General features: G+C 35.9%; 1 protein-coding gene across 2 annotated transcripts in view; it reads left to right on the top strand.

Annotated features, from left to right (window-relative positions):
• The window catches only part of LOC112907092 (uncharacterized), a 133,288-nt gene extending 116,504 nt beyond the window's left edge, over nt 1-16,784 (top strand). Inside the window, exons 29-30 of one of the 2 annotated variants that reach the window (XM_072737035.1) lie at nt 11,949-12,081; nt 13,826-16,784. The gene's annotated coding sequence lies outside the window, so the exon portion shown is untranslated. The remainder of the gene's footprint in view (nt 1-11,948; nt 12,082-13,825) is intronic. The other variant, XM_072737036.1, reaches the window with a different exon arrangement.
• Nucleotides 16,785-17,378: the final 594 nt, after the last annotated feature.

The following is a 17,378-nucleotide window of genomic DNA, read 5'->3' as shown; positions in this document are numbered from 1 at the left end:
AAAGATCTATACCCTAAGAACTATAGAACACTTCTGAAAGAAATTGTGGAAGACACAAAGAGATGGAAAAATATTCCATGCTCATGGATTGGCAGAATTAATATTGTGAAAATGTCAATGTTACCCAGGGCAATTTACACGTTTAATGCAATCCCTATCAAAATACCATGGACTTTCTTCAGAGAGTTAGAACAAATTATTTTAAGATTTGTGTGGAATCAGAAAAGACCCTGAATAGCCAGGGGAATTTAAAAAAAGAAAAGAATAGCTGGGGGCATCACAATGCCAGATTTCATGTTGTACTACAAAGCTGTGGTCATCAAGACAGTGTGGTACTGGCACAAAAACAGACACATAGATCAATGGAACAGAATAGAGAACCCAGAAGTGGACCCTGAAATGTATGGTCATCTATTATTCCATAAAGGAGGAAAGACTATCCATTGGAAGAAAGACAGTCTCTTCAATAAATGGTGTTGGGAAAATTGGACATCCACATGCAGAAGAGTGAAACTGGACCACTCTCTTTCACCATACACAAAGATAAACTCAAAATGGATGAGAGATCTAAATGTGAGACAAGAGTCCATCAAAATCATAGAAGAGAACACAGGCAACACCCTTTTTGAACTTGGCCACAGTAACTTCTTGCAAGATACATCCACAAAGGCAAAAGAAACAAAAGCAAAAAATGAACTATTGGGACTTCATCAAGATAAGAAGCTTTTGCACAGCAAAGGATACAGTCAACAAAACCAAAGACAACCTACAGAATGGGAGAAGATATTTGCAAATGACATATCAGATAAAGGGCTAGTTTCCAAAATCTATAAAGAACTTATTAAACTCAACACCAAAGAAACAAACAATCCAATCATGAAATGGGCAAAAGACATGAACAGAAATCTCACAGAGGAAGACATGGACATGGCCAACATGCACATGCGAAAATGCTCTGCATCACTTGCCATCAGGGAAATACAAATCAAAACCACAATGAGATACCACCGCACACCAGTGAGAATGGGGAAAATTAACAAGGCAGGAAACAACAAGTGTTGGAGAGGTTGCGGAGAAAAGGGAACCCTCTTACACTGTTGGTGGGAATGTGAACTGGTGCAGCCACTCTGGAAAACTGTGTGGAGGTTCCTCAAAGAGTTAAAAATAGACCTGCCCTACGACCCAGCAATTGCACTGTTGGGGATTTACCCCAAAGATTCAGATGCAATGAAACGTCGGGACACCTGCACCCTGATGTTTCTAGCAGCAATGGCCACAATAGCCAAACTGTGGAAGGAGCCTCGGTGTCCATCGAAAGATGAATGGATAAAGAAGATGTGGTTTATGTCTACAATGGAATATTACTCAGCAATTAGAAATGACAAATACCCACCATTTGCTTCAACATGGATGGAACTGGAGGGTATTATGCTGAGTGAAGTAAGTCAATCGGAGAAGGACAAACAGTGTATGTTCTCATTCATTTGGGGAATATAAATAACAGTGAAAGGGAATATAAAGGAAGGGAAAAGAAATGTTGGGAAATATCAGGAAGGGAGACAGAACATAAAGACTCCTAAGTCTGGGAAACGAACTAGTGGTGGTGGAAGGGGAGGAGGGCGGGTGTTGGAGGGGAATGGGTGACGGGCACTGAGGGGGACACTTGACGGCATGAGCACTGGGTGTTTTTCTGTATGTTGGTAAATTGAACACCAATAAAAATTAATTTAAAAAAGTAGAAGGTATTAACTTCTTCCATAATAGAACAAAATGAGGCAGACAAAACAAAAAACACAAAACAACAAAACCCGTATCTTGTATATCTCCCAAAATTAAGTTGAATATGTTGAAGGGAATCTAGAATTTGAAAATATATCTAGGACCTCTAATTGTAGAAATAATGAAAGCCAATAAGAAGAATCTTAAAAATAAAAAGGTGGTAAAATATTGTAGTTAAGGTGGGAAAAGAGAATAAAAATGGATATTTGCAGTCTGATATAAAAACAAGTTGTATTGGAAAAAGGAAGAAAAAAATATGAGGGGTACCCTCTGGTTCTACTTACTGTAAATCCCTCAAATTCCCCTGTTGCTTTCCAGTGCTGCTTTTCAAGAACTTACTTTTCCCCTGTCCTTCCAGCTGGTCTTCTGGGGGAGGGGCCTTCTATGCTGATTCTTAGGTGTGGGTACCTGGGGGAGATGCCCCATCCCCTGCCGCATGCCAGGCTCAGTGGGAACTGTTCACCCAGTGAGGCCTCTGTTCCCTGGTGGCCCTGCCCCTCCCAGGCACAGAGTGACAGGAGGAGGAAGATTAGTACTGGCGGTGGCTGGTTCTCCAGCCCTGGAGTCAGCTCCCAGCAGTAACTACCATAGTCTCCCAGTAGCACTGCCTAGATGCTCCCGCGGAGGGGGGTGCTGACCTGCACAGCTTGAGGGCACGTGGCGCCAGGAGATTCCTCACTGTCCTGTGCCCTCCCCTCCTCTGCCTATCCCAGGAGGAGTGTAGGATGCCGGCTGTGTCCACTCACTCCCCTGGGATCTGGGGCCTGTGCTGCTGGAATTGCACTCCTGGGGCATGTGGCTCCCGAAGGCAGCAAGGCACAGCTCCCTCTGCCTGAAGCCCTCACCTGACTGACGGGCTTCTCCGGATGTCCACCGGATGCCCACTCCATCTCTTTACTGAGATCAGCCCACAGTCCATGGTGTGCTTTACCTCGGGGCACACTTCCTCTATTAGTGACTCTGGGAGACTGGAGGCTCCACTGCCCCTCCTGGGATTCTGCTTGATTTACCTGTTAAGTGCCTTTCTGTCCGGGAAGAATCTGGGTCAGATTTTTTAAAATTCTGCTTCTCTGGGTTTGGGCTTTCCTGTCCTGGAGGCTTTCACCTCAAGGCTTGAGCCCAGCTCCTTGCAGGGCTCCTCCCTCACTTGATTTTTAAAAATTCTTTTCCACCTTCTTACCTTGTTAGAAGAAAAGCCCTTCTCTCTAAGGTTACAGCTGTTCTCTTTTTAAATCTCAGGTGGAATTTGTAGGTTTTCAGGATGGTTTGAAAGTAATCTAGGTAAGTTGGTGGGGCCAGGTGAGTTGAGGACCTCTACTCCTCTGCCATCTTCTCTCTCCTGTACCATATATCTGGTGACTACAGCTTTGTAATATAGCTTAAGTCTGGAATTGTGATGCCTCCAGCTTTGATTTTCTTTTTCAAGATTGCTTTTCTATTCAGTCTTTCTGTAGTTCCATATAAATTTTAGGATTTTTTTGTTTCAGCTCAGTGTAAAATGTTGATGGGGATTGCACTGAACGCATAGATTGCTCTGGGTATCATAGACATTTCACAGTATTTGTTCTTTCAATTCATGAGCATAAAATGTCTTTCCATCTCTTTATCTTCCTCAATTTCTTTCATAAGTGTTCTGTAGTTTTTAGAGTACATTTCCTTTACCTCTTTGGTTAGATAGATTCCTAGGTATCTCATGGTTTTTTGTTCTATTTTAAATGGGATTAATTTATTAATTTCTATTTCTTCACTCTCGTATAGAAATGCAACTGAATTCTGCACATTGATTTTATATACATTGTGGTTTGAAAATATGCAGGTTATTATCACAATCTTTTGGTACTGGTTGAGACCTGATTTGTGGCTCAGTATGTTTGGGGCATGTTCCATATGCACTTGAGAAGAATGTGTATTCTGTTGCTTTCGGATGGAATTCTCTGTATATAACTGTGAAATCCATCTGGTCCTTGGGTCCGTTTTTTCCTCATTGATCTTCTGCTTGGATGATCTGTCCATTGCTGTGGGTGTGTTTGTAAAGTCCCCTACTGTTATTGTATTATTTTTGATGTGTTTCTTTAATTTTGTTATTAATCAGTTCATATAATTATCTGCTCCCATTTTAGGAGCATAAATATTCACAATTGTTAGATCTTCTTGTTGGAGAGACCCTTTTAGTATGATATAGTGTCCCTCTTCATCCCTTACTGCAGGATTTAGTTTAAAATCAAATTTGTCTGATACAAGTATTGCTATGCCATCTTTCTTTTGGGGTCTATTAGCATGATAAGTGATTCTCTACTTCCTCATTTTCATTCTGGAGGTGTCTTTGGGTCTAATATGAATCTCTTATAGATAGCATATGGGTGGGGGTCTTGATTTTTTTGACCCAATCTGATGCCCTATGTCTTTTGATTGGAGCATTTAGTCCATTTACATTCAGAGTAATTATTGAAATATATGAATTTAGTGCCACTGTATTATCTGTACCATCATTGTTTCTGTAAATTGTCTCTGTTCCTTTCTGGTCTATGTTACTTTTGTTTTCTCTTCACTTATAGGATCTCCTTTAATATTTCTTGTAGGGCTGGTTTACTAATCACAAATTCTTTTAGTTTCTGTCAGTTCTGGAAGCTCTTTATTTCTCCTTCCATTTTGAATGACAGCCTTTCTACATGTTTTTCTCACTTAGCACCCTGAATGTATCATGCCAGTACTTTCTAGCCTGTCAGGTCCCTGTGGACAGGTCTACTGACAGTGTAATGTTTCGACCCTTGTAGGTTATGTATCTCTTGTCTTGAGCTACTTTCAGGATTTTCTCTTTGTATCTGTAAATTGCAGACTTCGCTATTATATGTCTGGGTATTAATTTATTTGTATTAATTTTTAGGGGCTTCTCTATGCCTCCTAAACTTGAATGCCTATTTCCTTCCCCAGATTAGGGAAGTTCTCTTCTATGATTTGTTCAAATACACCTTCTTTCCCTCTCTTTCCTCTTCCTCCAGGACCCCGATTATTCTAATATTGTTTCACTTTATGGTGTTGCTGAATTCCTAAAGGCTCCCCTCATGGTCAGTAGTTGCTTTTCTCTCTTTTCCTCTACTTCCTTACTTTCCATCATCTTGTCTTCCAAGTCACTGACTCTTTTCTGCCTCATTTCCCTGACTATTTGAGTGTCCATTTTAGACTGCATCTCAGTAATAGCAATTTAATTTTGGCCTGATTAGATTTTAGTTTTTTTATTTCTGCACTTAAGGATTCTCTAATATCTTCTATGCTTTTTTTCAAGCACAGCTATTATCTTTATAATCAGTATTCTGAATTATAGGTCTACATCTTACCTACATTCATATAGATTAAATCTGTGGCAGAGAGTATTACCTCTGGCTCTTTTTGTTGTTGTGAATTTCTCCTTCTAGTCATTTTGTGCAGAGAAGAATAGATGAACAAGAGAACAAAATAAAAAAGATCAACCATGACCCCAGCAAAATACACACTAGACAAATCTGTAGAGATCAGAAACCCCCCCACAAAAAAGAAAAAAAAAGGATAAAGAGAATATAATCTCCTAGGTGGACAAAACAGAGTGATCCTCTTGGTCCTAGGTGTATTTTGGTTTCTGTGTTAGAAGACACTAAATTAAAATATTGTAAAGAAAGAAAAAATATATATACTAAAATAAAATTAAATACACTGAAAGGAAACCAAAACTGAAGTATATATCTATAAAATGTAAATGTAAAAATGAAAATTTTAAAAAGACTTTAAAAAGTGTTGATAAAATAAGAAACTAGTTGAAAAGGAAAAAAATTAAAAGACTAAAGTATCATGAGAAAAAACACTTGAATTCTTTATACTATTTTCCCCTAGTGCTGGAGTTTTTCAGTTACATATGATCTGTAAACTTGGTATTAGCCTGATGTTTCTACTGGTCTTCTAGGGGAAGGGCCTGTTGCACTGATTCTCAGGTGTCTTTGCCTGGGTGGGGTCACACTGCCTCTTGCCAGTGGGCTGGGCTCAGTGTAAGCTGCTTCATGTTGCTCTATGGGGCTTTTGTCCCCTGAAGGTTTCCTGGGCCACTTTAGAGGATGAAGAAAGATATCTCTAAAAATGGCAGTGCCCTGATCTCTAGCCCCACTCTTCAGTGCACCCTCAGGCAAAACAATCAATCACTTTTCTGTGCACCAAACTCTGCAGACTCCTGCAGTTCACAACCACAATGATCCTCCCATGGGAAGGAGTGGGGGTCTCACCCTAGTTCTCTTGCTTGCTGGGTACCTGTTCTGGGATCTTGGAGCCATCACCAGATCATGTGTGCACCTGTGTGGCTCCTTCTGGAGTAATGAGGAGGGTCTTACCAGTGTCCTGCTGCTTGTTGGGCCTCTGCTTACAGAGCAGCCACCCAATCATGCTGTGGTTCACAGTCTGTGGCAACACTGACCTGAGAGCTCACTCCTAGGCTTGCTGCTCATAGCTGGCTTTTTTGCTCCAATGCCTGAGAACTCTGTTGCATTCAGGTACTGCCATTCTTTCTTTGACTCCAGGAATCCTAAGAACGCACTACCCCAGCTAGGATTCTGCTCTACTTCACCACCTGTGCACCTATCAGCAGGGCACCCTTACCAGAGCAGACTTCTAAAAGTTCTGATTTTACACTCTGCTGATATATTACTTTCCAGTGTCTGGCTTGCATAGGTCCCCCCCCCCGCCCCCGTACAGTTTATCTTCTGATATTTCCCCTCAGATTCACTTCTGCACACTTCCTACCTTGCAAAAAGTGGTCACTTTTCTATTTGTAGACTTGCAGTAATTTACTTCTTGGATCTCAGGTTGAATTCACAGGTATTCAGAATGATCTGACAGATATCTATCTGAATTCAAGAGACCAAATGAAACAAGTGTCCTCTACTCCTCTGCCATATTCCCTCTACCTTAAGAGACTCTTTATTTTTACAGAACAAGCTGAGGGTTGATGGAGTGGGATGGGCTAAATGGTTAATTAGTATTAAGGAGGGCATTTGTTGTGTTCCTGAAAATAGTAATAAACTATATGTTAACTAACTAAAATTTAAATATTTGTAAATGAAAAAAAGGAAGAGTAGGTCACTGCATGCATTAGAGGAATTAAATTGTACTGTGGTCTATACATATCTAATTTGGGGGTGAAACTGTATCTATTTGAGTGCTTAACTATATGCACTTGTAGGAAAGCGACCTGGGGAATTAGCACATGAGTACTGAAAATTTGAGAAAAGGTTGTGCCTACACATGAGCCATTTATATGTTTGTCTGAGCTATTGGAATCTTTTCAGTGATGATTGGTCTCTTGAGGGCTATAAGATAGTCAAAATCCAAACAGATTATGGATTTTTACTTTTCTTTTCTCTAATAAGTGAAAACAAATATATGAAAATTAAACAGTAGGTAAACATTTTATCTGAAGAATGTTGATGTTTTAGGGAATTATAATGCTCCAAGTGACAGTGAGAGTCTGCCTATGCTAACCAGCCATTGACTGTGTTTGCTGGTTTCTCTGATTTCAAAATATGATCATAGTGTCCAAGGGTGACAACCTTAGTGTTTAGTATCTATCACCTATCTCAGGCTGTCAGTCACTTATAAGCATGCCTGGGTCGATGATGACATCAATAACTCATCTGTTTGAGAATATGGGAAATATAACTGTCAGAAGCACTTCTTTAAAACTGAGTTGAAGATATAAAGGCTGTTAGTGTTAACCTGAGTTAATGTTAACCTGAAATAAATTATGATCATTTAAGTTCTATTTTGTAAACCATAGGATAAGTAATAAGTAATAACACAAAATTATCAAAAAAGGGCACGTAAGTGGCTCAGTCAGTTAGTCATTGGACTCTTGATTTCAGCTCAGGGTCGTAAGTTCAAGCCACACATTGGGCTTGATGCTGGGCATGGAGTCTATTTAAGTATATATCTATATCTATATCTTAAAATAATCACTAGAGAACTTAAATAATATATATAGTAGCAAAATACGCATTTAATACAAAAGAAAACAGCTAAGAATGAATAGAGGGGCCAAGATCTAGGGGTAAGACATCTAGAAAACAGAAAAACAGACATAAATCCAACCATATGACCATTATATTAATTTTAAAAGACAGAAATTGGGAGATTCCATTAAATATTAAACATCTATAGATTATTTATGAAAGAGACGATTTAGAGCAAAAGATACAAATAGTTTGAAAGAGACAATTTAGAGCAGAATATACAAATATTTTGAAAGTAAAATGGTGGGTAAAGCTATATGATGCTTAGAATACCCAGAAGAGAACTGGACTGACTATTCTGATAGAGAAAGTAAACTATAAGGTAAAATATTATTAGAAATGAAAAAGAATATTATATAATAATAGCTTAATCTGTTATTTATATGATATACATATGTGTATGTATATGTACACATATATATGCACACTATAACATGTGTATTATATTGTGCCTCAAATAATGTAAAGCAAAAACATGCATGGTTAAAAGGATAAGTAGACATTTCACATCTGGAGAATTCTCCAATGTAGATCATGTGCTAAGTCATAAAACTGTTCCCAATGAACTTAAAAAGATTAAAATCATATAGTTTGGTCTATGAGAGTAGGGGAATTATATTAGAGATCAAAACAAAGAAATCTGGGAGATCAAGTATTTGGAAATTAACATACTTAGAAGAACTTGTGGGTCAAAGAAAAATCACAACAGAAATTCATTTAGAGCTGAATGGGATATTTATAAAGATATGCTTAGAGGGATATTTATAGTTTCTTTAAAAAGATTTTTATTTATTTCTTTGAGAGAGGGAGACAGAGAATTGCAAGCAGAGTTTGCATTGAGTGCAGAGCCCAACACAGGGCTTCATCTCATGACCCTAAGATCATAACCTGAACCAGAATGAAGTGCCCAACACTTAACTGTTTGAATCACTCTGCTACACCAAGATTTATAGTTTTAAATGACTATGAGAAAAGAGTAAATATATCAGATAGATAGCCTAAACTTCTACCAAAGAGACAAGAAAAAGACTCAACTCTCAACTATAAAATCAAATGTAAGGGAGTAAATAATAAAGATTTACACAAAAATCAATGAAATAAAAATAAAACCTAAGATAACTATGAAGAAAACCCATGAGACCAAAAGTTAGATGTCTACAAAGATTAATGAAATTGACAAGCCTTTAGTTAGACTGAACAAGAAACAAAGAAGACATAAATCACTAAAGCTAGGAATGATAAATCACTAAAGCTAGGAAGGAAAGAGGGGCAGCACTACTAATTCTGTAGATTCTATCAGAAATATCTGTCTCGTGCTTTCTTGAGAGGAAATGGATATGGAGGAATCCAAGGTTGTAATTGCACTTAAAAGTCAGCAACACGTCACTGATATTTAGATTTCCACTGGCATCAGTGCTTATCTCCATGAAGCTTCCAGGAGGCCCCTTGACATTACAATATCACCCATTCAAACTTATCTATGTTTCTAGACAATGTTTCTTTTAACTAGTCAATAATTTTATCTATTTTAGGGGAACTTTTGTAATCTCAACATCAGACATATATGTTAATATTATGGTGAGTCCTCCCATGTTTTCCATCTTCAGACATGAAGATGATATTGGACCAAAGTAATATATGTGATTGAGAGAATACATCTGAGCTTTCAATGGTCTGTCCTGTTGAATATGAGTATTAGAAGAGAATGGGAAACACATTTCAGGACAAGCTGGAAGACTCTATGTCTTCCCTAACTATTTAGTTATTTTTCTGGGTTATGGTACACCATGATTCTCAACATAGTCGATATCATACTTCTGAGGTAAAACTTAGTTCTTGGGAGCAAAAGAAATCTTAAATATTACAGTGGTTCATGGCCCACTATACATAAGCACATATAGAGAATATCTGTGGTATTAAAAATTGGGGTTGTGAAAAGTAGGGGGAAATGTCTAAAAAAGGATATCCATGCAGGTGATAATAATAATAAAAGGTTGAGAAACACTGTAATTCAAGTCTAAAGAAATCCATCTAGTTCTGCTATTTAGTTGTGTAAAAATCAGGTGTGATGTAAGCCAAAATATTTGCTACAGTTTGTCAGGATTTCCTCAGTAGTAGCAGGTCTTGCAGAGACAGTTATTTTAGAAGATTGTGTTTCTTTTCCCATTTAGACTCATTTAATATCTTTCTCTTCCAGGATACATTATCCTAATCTAGATCTTAAATATTTTCTGAAAAACTATGTCAGTGTTGTTCCTTTGAAGGGAAAGCCTGCTTGTCTTTCATTGGGACTTTCAGAAAACAATGAGGTCCACATCTGTCTATTTGCCAACAGCAATTTTCAGAACCAAATTTACTCTTAAGACCAAAGAGTTATGTATGCACAATGATATACCATTATCCTGGCCCTGAGATTTATAAACTTTTGTTCAGAAGGAGCCAAAGTTCTACTAGAAAAAATTATCTAGAGCTACTAGCATATACTGCCAATGTGTTATGAAATATATAGATCTTATAAAAATAATGTCTTTAAAATATCTATTGTTGAAATCTTAGGTAAGATTATTTGGGGAGAAATATGTTTGAAAATAGAATTATAAGCTAATAAATATTTTTAAATTTGTCAGCAAACAGGAAATGAAATTAAAAAAAGACAATGGTATTGTATCAATATATTTATATTCAGAGGACAATTTCATGTTTTAACAATTATGGGTTTTGCTCGGTTTTTCTTTAATGTAAAGGTTAACATTTTATGCCTTTGCATAAATCCAGTATTATTAAAGATATTTTAAAGGTTGACATGATAAAAAAAGAAAACCTAAACATATTTGATTTATTTATATGATGTTCTTCAGATGACTTCAGAAAGACATTGTTAGGACATTGTTTTAATATACAGTTCTTTATTTTTCACTGAGTAATCAGCTCATTTGAGATCAGTGAATAATGTGTAAGCCATTGTTCTGTACAGTTTTGAGGATACTCTCAATAGAGTAATCAAATGTATTTTTCATTTTATCAGTTCTACACTTTGTTGCTATACTGAAGTTCTATAAAACTGATGATTTACAGTATATGCTTTCTTCAAAATCATAGTTAAAAATATTGTATTTATGAATTCTTTTAAATGAAGAATGGTTAGGACTCATGATTATTATACAGGAATGTACCCTTTCACTATATTATTTATTTGGGATAAATATACTGTTGTTATAAAAGAATAATTTAGTTTAGTCCAATATTTCCAAATATTTAGATATTATAAATGAAGATAATCTTATGAAAATTGATAAATATAAGCTAGAAACAATTTTATTTTGCAAGTGGAATTGTTGGGAGCTTCACTTGAACTTCAGCAGATAGTAATAGAGAAACCATGATTTTTTTCTCTTTAAAAAAAAATTTATTGGAGTTCAATTTGCCAACATATAGCATAACACCCAGTGCTCATCCCATCAAGTGCCCCACTCAGTGCCCATCACCCAGTCACCCCAAACCTTTGCCCACATCCCTTTCTACTACCCCTTGTTCATTTCCCAGAGTTAGGTGTCTCTCATGTTTTGTCACCCTCACTGATATTTTCACTCATAGAAACCATGTTTTTGTTGGTCACATATAACAGCAAAAAAATGTTTTATAACATTTATTCTTAATAGAATAAGAATATTTTACCTTTCTTTTTTTAATTTTTATTTTTATTTATGATAGTCACACAGAGAGAGAGAGAGAGGCAGAGACACAGGCAGAGGGAGAAGCAGGCTCCATGTACTGGGAGCCTGATGTGGGATTCGATCCCGGGTCCCCAGGATCGCGCCCTGGGCCAAAGGCAGGCACCAAACTGCTGCGCCACCCAGGGATCCCAATATTTTACCTTTCTAAAATAATTATTAGCCAGCCACTTTTTGAGTCTGTTGGGTCTCAGGAGAAGGGAGAGCAGTGCACATCTGAAAGTTGTTCATGTGACATAACCAGGACTTAACAATATGTACCCTTTCTAATCTGTATTGCATGATACCGACAATTTGTGAATGTTTTATTGTTAAATTCGATTACATGCACATGTAATAGGTACATTTATATTTATATCTGCATATTTTTTTCTCAAAATGTTATTTTTCCTCTTTTTTTTTCCCCTTCCAGCCTTCGAGAAGGGAAGAAAAACTGTCTATGTCTTTGCCTTTCTTGAATGCCATCTCCAGAAAGTGAGATGACCACTTAATTTTGAATCAATGGTTCTCCATTTCTACCTGTAGTCTTTTGGACATCCTTGCAGGTATGACTATATTTTCAGGGGAACTGCATATTTACTGGGGAAAAAGCCCAAGATAGATAGGAGTTGACAGATTTTGCTCTTCTTAAGTTTGGTGACATTTGATTGTAGCTAAATATCACTGAAAACTCATCCAAGATCCAGATAATAGTAGGCACAGTAATTGGGAGTTATATCTGTGGGTCATAACAGGTCTTCCTAAATGGGGGACTTTCTCAACAACCACTCCTAAAACTGTATCAACTTCTATAAGACCACTTACTAAGTTGCTTCTCAGGCCTTTATTTCTCTGTTTGATTAATCAAATGGGCTTCTAGTTTCTTATGGCCTGACATTTTTAGTTTACTCTTGTTGTACAAGTACCTATGGATTGCCAGGAATAGAATAGGTTCTCAATAATTAACTTTCATTGAGAATAGATATATATGTAGATATCTATAAGTATATAGATATTTAAGTGATTTTGTAAATAACCTGGCCAGGTAAAAAATGACAAATGATGGGGAAAGAGACATAATTTTCAGTGGGATTCAGGAAATCCAGTCAGTTTTGGAAATGCACAGGAAAGGAAGGCTCTGATACAATGTGCTAATGTTGAAATGTATAGAGCTAAGGTATAGCTAGCTGTAGTTTCAGAGCTGTGTGAGAGTAAGAAGCAGCATCCAAATGAAATCAGTGTGAAAGAGTACCAAAGAATAACATCCTAGCCTCCAGTCAATTGACCTTTTTCACTCGAAGTGGCATTTATCATTTTTCCCCATCAGAAGATTACTTCTTGGGAACTCCTGGGAGTAAATGATACCAGAAAATATATGAAATAAGACTCTTCAGACAAGGAGACTGGTCCAAGGGCCATGCTCTGACAGTAAGGTTTTGTCAGAATAGTCCTTGCTTTCTAGGAGCAACCATATCTGGGTAGAAAATCAGATGTTAGTTTTCTAAAGATTGGTGACTTTTGGCTACATTCCAATTGACTTCAAGGGCCAGAATGCATCGTGAGATAAGAGATACAGCCTCTCGGGGCACCTGGGTGGTGCAGTCAACTCTTGGTTTTTCGCTCAGGTTGTAATCTCAGGGTTCTGAGACTAAGCCCTGCATCAGGCTCTGCACTCAGTACAGAGTTTGCTTAAAACTCTCTTCCTCTTTCTCTGCCCCTCCACCCATTCTCTCTCTTTCTCTCTCAAATAAATAAATAATTTTTCAAAAAGGAAATAGAGCTTTTCTTATATACTTTCATAGATTTTCTATATTTCAGTGTATTTATGGTGAATATGAAAGAGTTCCTTAACTTTTCTTATCTAATAAACTAGGCTCCTACTTGGCTGGATTGATTGTGTTAATGTTGTATGCATGAGATTCAGTGGTTCTCAATAACTATTAGACTGGAGGGAAGAAAACTAGTTTTGTCTGAAATAATTGATCAAATGAATGAGTGATTTAGAACTTACAGAGCCAATACAGAGGGGAAAGAGATAATAATCTGAAATAGCTGGAGGTGTCTTTTACTTTTTTGGCTTAGCAAAGAAGAGAAAGTAGCATTTATGTTTGATTTAGGAAGATTTAAGGTCATTTTTCTGGCCACAGTGTTAATGCAGCAGCTGAAAACGTGGCTTTCTTTATGTTCTCTGGGTAGATTCGTACACAGCACATGTAGAAATAGAGTAAATAAGAATCTCATAGCCTCCAGTGGACTCCTTAGAAAATGTGTCACTCATCTTTGCCAATTTTACCCTTTGTATAATTACAGGTGATGACCACGAATGTGAGGTGGATTTGTTTCTGAGGGTGCTTACTTCTACCACCAGCTTCACCAAAACAATGATACAGTCTCCTTTATGCTTGGTGACTCCTCTCTTTCCTGTGTTGCAGTGGATACCTCCTGCAGATAAGAAATGCTTAACTGAGAAATGCTCATGTTGGGATATCATCGATGAGACTTTAATTTGGGCATGGTGACTGTTTCCCTTGCTGCCACTTGACTCAATCCCAGGAGCCTCAGTAGAGGAAATATTATTGCACAAGAAAATATTATTGCTCAATATGGTGGAATTACTCAGTGCTCCTATAAATACACATTTATACTTTCTATTTGCCATATGGTAAAAATTTTAAATAGGATATTTTAAAAAGAAACTGAACATTTTTTTTTCAAAAATTCAAAGCATATTTAAATATCTAATATATAAATTAAATGCCCTCCTCTCTCCCAATCTATCCCCGAGTTTTCTTCTCTTAAGAGAGTTGTGTGCATTCTTTAAATGGATAGATGCACACACAGACACATATACACAAAAACTATTTTGGGGTGTTCTGGAAATGGGGCCATATTGTACACATTCTTCAAATTGCCTTTTATTTAACAGTTTTTGATACCCTTTTCTATTTCAGTAATACACATCTGTGTCATTTGTTGAATGACTGCATGACTGTTTTGTAGATGAAATATAGTTAAATGTTATAAGTATTTCTCATCCATAGATATTTGTTAGCACAAAATCTGTGCAATGAATCTCCCTATCAATAATTTTGCATTTGTCTATTATATCATAATAAATTACTTAACAATTGAAATACTGGGATTAAGGATATGCACATTTCAAATTATTACAAGATTTCCTTAAAATGTGGTAATAACTTTATCCTCAAATGGCAATGAATAAGATTGCCAGATTTCCCACGACTTCACTGATAATGGATTTTATAAATATTTAAATTTTTTGCAAATGTGATAGCCCAAACTATTGTCTTAAATTGTATTTTTTTTTTGTTTTTGAGTTTGATCATTTTTTCATATGTTAGCCATCTGTATTCTTTAATTTCCTCTTTATGTCCAATTTTGAGCGTGGGGGTGTAGTCTTCTGATTTTGAAAAGCCCATTTATTATTGGGGAAATAAGCTTTGGATTGTCAAGCTTTACAGATATTTTTATGCACTTTTAAAACTTCATTTTTGTTATAAGAATGTGTATGATTGTTACTTGTCCAAGTATAACCATGTTTGCTTTTCTGGCTTCTGAGTTTCATGTCATTTTGGAAAAAATATTTATACTGATTTCATAAAACCGTTCACCTATGTTAACTTCTTATTCTTTTGTCTTTATTTTATTCAAATTCTTAAATCATGAGAAATTTTTTTGATTTGAAATCTTAAAGTTGCCAAGTTATTTGCCATTACTTGCGATTATTTGCCAATAATTGCCCATTTATCTGTAATACCATCTTGCACATGTGCTGTATTCTCATCTGTGACTGGCACCATTTTTGTTCTGTGGATCTGTGTGTCTCTTCTGCCTCCTGTCTCATGTGTGTTCTCGTTGGAAGAAATTACAGTTTAGACTGCAATTTCACCAACTTTAATAAATTAATTTAGGGGAGAATTTATTTTTAATAATGTAAGTCTTCCTATTCAAGAACAAGGTATGTCTTTCTTTTTATTGAACAATTTTAGTTACTGTTAATATTTTCACTGTGATGGGGAATTTTATTTCAGTTTATTTTCTTACTCGATAATTTTTTCTATATCTGAGTTTTGTTTTAGGAGATATGTGCTCACCTTACTCTTTCTCATGACTTTTCAGATATTGTCAAAGTACATACCAAAACATTTGCAAATACTGATGATTTTGATTCTCTTCTTCCAAATGATCTGGATTTAATTAGGTTGATAAAGTTCACTAACTGGTACTTTTAGAGCACTTAAACATGGAACTATTAACCATCCTTAATTTAATCAGTTTTTGATGGAATGTTTCTTGGGTTTGACCAGTACATTGTTGCTGACCTATTCCCAAAGACTCCAAGAAAAAAACTATAATCAAGAAAGCTAAGTGTGTTAAACTTACCGCAGCAAGGGAAAACACCACTTTGACAATGTTTAGTGTGTTCCAAAAGTAGCCTGGGGTCTGGGCTGATGTGATTTAAGGTGGGATTTTCAAAAAAACATAGAATTGATTAAGAATGGAAAAATTTGTCATGCAATAGTTTAAGGTTGGCAAAAGACTAACATGAAGTCCTTGATATGAGTCTAGAATATCAAATTTTTGTCTGATAAATGAGTTATTTGCCTATATGAGTAAGATGTTTTCAATGATAGAAGAGGTTTTAGCTTAGATGAGAAAACTGAATGTATTTATTTGTTTGCAGTTCTATCTTGTGTTTAGAACTCTACTAGGGGTGGTATCAGGTCCTAGAACCAATAGGTAAGTTATTTTGATTTAGGTCGTGTCAATCATCAATGCAATACGTGAATTTTAAATTTGAGATATTTTTGTGTGTCATGTTAGGTAAGTCTCCCACTTTATATATATTTCTAAGAAATTTTAATCAAATTCAGGTGGTAGATATAATAAATCCTTTTGCATAACCAGTTGTAGTATTCTTCCAATTAAATTTTATTATTGTGAAATAATTATATTACTGAAATTCTATTTATTCTTTGAGTGAACAAACCCTATTTGTTAAAAAAATTCGCTATGAATTTACTACTAAATTATGAGTATCTTGATTTGGATTTTTGGCAAGTATACTATTAAGTGAAGTTGATCTGTAGTTTTCTGTTCTTTGTCATATTTTGATCTCAGGTGCTCTGATTGTGTTAAATTAATTTGGAGGATTTTCCTTTTACTCTATGCTATAGAATGGGTTGAAAAACTTTAGTATTATTATGAATGGTTAAGTGAACACATCAATTAAATCACCTGAACTCTCCTTTGTTTTTGGTTGTTTGGAGTAGAACTGAGGCTACCTAGAAAATGTTCTCACTATTTTCTATGGTGATTCCTTGCTTTTTGTTTTGCATCTTAAATTTAACTTTTCTTCTAGAAAATCACAATCCAGGCAGATTTTTCAACACAGTATCATGAAGTTTTACAGTTCTATTGTTTTCTTATTTCAGTTGATATTCATTTTCATTCTGGTTTTGGTTATTTCTGCTCTGCTTTTTTTTTTTAATGAAGTAAGTCTGATTCATGGATATTTAACATAATTATCTCCTCTTTTTCCTCTCCCTCAATTTGCTTTTTGTTGTAACTTAATAATGTTTTTTATTTTTAATATTCTAATTTATTTATATATTTTTCTGTAGTCCTTGTGTTTTTTAAAATAAATTCTTAAACATGTATAATTCACTTATTTTCATTTGTTTTTGGTAATGAAAGATTCGTTTTGTTGTAAATTTTATAAAACTTCTTATTATGAACACAGTGTAAACATACAGACTATAAAAAGTAAAGAACGGTAAACACAGACACCAGGAGACCAGGTTCCACCATTATCCACAGTTGCAAGATTTACTTAATGTTA

Source organism: Vulpes vulpes, chromosome 14 (genome assembly GCF_048418805.1).
Source record: "Vulpes vulpes isolate BD-2025 chromosome 14, VulVul3, whole genome shotgun sequence".
Taxonomy (NCBI): domain Eukaryota; kingdom Metazoa; phylum Chordata; class Mammalia; order Carnivora; family Canidae; genus Vulpes; species Vulpes vulpes.
The sequence above is the reverse complement of the archived record's forward strand: the minus strand, read 5'-3'. Positions and strand labels throughout refer to the sequence as shown.